This window comes from Triticum dicoccoides, chromosome 7B (genome assembly GCF_002162155.2).
Source record: "Triticum dicoccoides isolate Atlit2015 ecotype Zavitan chromosome 7B, WEW_v2.0, whole genome shotgun sequence".
Lineage (NCBI taxonomy): Eukaryota > Viridiplantae > Streptophyta > Magnoliopsida > Poales > Poaceae > Triticum > Triticum dicoccoides.
The window spans coordinates 746,497,184-746,499,818 of record NC_041393.1 but is presented as its reverse complement, the minus strand read 5'-3'; positions in this window follow the sequence as shown (position 1 = coordinate 746,499,818).

Here is a 2,635-nt window from a genome sequence, read left to right as displayed (position 1 = left end):
GAGATATTAGTCCAATTGTCAAGACGGCTATTTTTCATACGGTGCCTAGTCTCACCACATCCCTCCCGTGGCACGTGTTAGTATCTTTTGTATGAGATCACTATGAAGAAAAATATCCTTAAAAAACATGAAGATTATATTGTATCGACACACATTCTTGTGTTTCAATTCCTTTAGGATTTAGGTGTCCATTCTAGAAAGAGGAAACATAAAAAATCGCAACACTCCGGGTACGGTACATGAATTCAAATTTGATTCCTAATATAGAATCTGCCCCCATTTGGTAGTTCCTTTGTGAAAAGGCAGGTACACCCTCAGCTACTGCATCAATTGATGCACACAACCTTTTTCATTGCAGATTTTTTGCATACTTAAAAAGGGAGAATGTATTCTCGAGAAAGCTAGGAAGATTACAACAACACACTTATAGGTTATTCAATATGATCTTATATAATATAGGGAACCTCATCAACATGGGCATGTAAAATGTGGAATCCTGCATGAACGTGACACTGTAGTCTGGGTAACATTGCATTGGACATGAATTTGCATATGGTCAGGGACACAAGGATTTAATGAATATGTGCGTAAAATTTTATGATGAGATATCCTGAATTGTGAGTTGCACAAAACAAATCATGGATTATGGGGACGAACAATACATGTGCTGAAAAGCCACCATTTTTTATTTAGCTCTCATTTTAACCTGCTTCATCATGAAAATTTTCACACATGTACACTTTTGGTATATGTCTATTTTTTCCAAATAGTTTTTGAAACAATAATGTATGGATTTGAATTTTGAAAATTAAAGCATCCATTTGGCGTTTTTGCTCAAACTTGCACTCTTTTATTTGGCAATTATCATGCTAATTACATTTCAATGTGACCTATGACGGCCTATATATGACGTTGACCTCCTTATCATCATGAGCTGTGGTTTATGTCTCTATATCCATGCAAGGCACCCGATGCTTGACACACCTCGGTGGTACTAGGACAATATAGCTATAGATGTGATTAGTGTGTAGGAAATGGTAGTTTACGGTTACATGGGTATTCTCTAACTAGCATTTGTGTAATAGTATTCTGTAATAGCGAGCAATTACTTATTCTGTGTTGTTTTAAGTTGCAAGTGTGACATAATTCTTAATTTTTCTTGGGTAATTATTACAAAAATATATATAAGGGATAAATTTATATATAACCAATATATGCTTTATAAGGTAGGTTCTTAAAAAAATATTAAGTCAGATGATGAAATAAATATAAGCCCGGTGGTTACACTCTTGTATCCATGTCATACTGATAATTGTCATGTCAACCTTTCAGTCATACCCAATCCTCTAGGATTGCCACAGATTCAACACACATATCCATGTCAGATTGTCTTCGGCTACACGGAGATTTCTGATGGTCGAATTAGACATCAGAATCCGGGTCTGATTAGGACAGTTGTGTTTGTGTATGATGTTCTGCAGTGCACTAGTATTATAAATGTATATCCATGCAGCTGAAAATGGAACACTGGTTTTGAGTAACATTTTATTCGGCATACATGGATTTTTTTCATGAATTTTTTTTTTGTTTCAAAAATATTTCTTGGCCCCTTTGTTCTTCTGATTTCCTATATAGAAACAACGGGACACCTATAACATATATAGAGTCGAAATAGAGTGCATTAATTACTCCGATGATGCCAATATATGCACCATATATACATTGTGAAGCAATATCATTAAGTCCAATGTTTACAGTTGTATCCATGTCCAACTTATAGTTATCTTGTCAAACTCAGTCATACCCAATACTCTCGGGCTGCAATGGATTCAACACACATATCCAGGTCCAATTGTCTTCTAGTATGCAAAATTCACTGATGGCCGAACTAGAGATCCGAATCTGACACAGATTCAAACAGTTGTGTTTGTGTGTGATGCTCTGTTGTGCTCTACATTATAAATGTATATCCATGCAGCTGAAAATGGAACATTGGTTTTGAGTAACATTGTATTCGGCATAAATGGTTTTGTTTCATGAAAATATGATTTTGCTTTTCAAAAATATTTCTTGGCCCCTTTGTTCTTCTGATTTCCTATATACAAACAATGAGACTCCTATAACATATATAGAGTTGAAATAGAGTGCATTAATTACTCCAATGATGCCAATATATCCCCCATATATACATTGTGAAGCAATATCATTAAGTCCAATGTTTACAGTTGTATCCATGTCCGACTTATAATTGTCTTGTCAAACTCAGTCATACCCAATCCTCTCAGATGGCAATGGATTCAACACACATATCAAGGTCCAATTGTCTTCTACTATGCAGAAATCGCTGATGGCCGAACTAGACATCCGAATCCGACTCAGATTCGGACAGTTGTGTTTGTGTCTGATGCTCTGGTGTGCTCTACATTATAAATGTATGTCCATGGAGGTGAAAATGAAACATTGGTTTTGAGTAACAATGTGTTTGACATACATGGTTTTGTTTCATGAAAATATGAATTTTTGTTTCAAAAATATTTTTTAGCCCCATTGTTCTTCTCATTTCCTATATAGGGACAAGGACACTCTTATAGCATATAGAGTAAAGATAGAATGCATTAATTACTCCAATGATGCC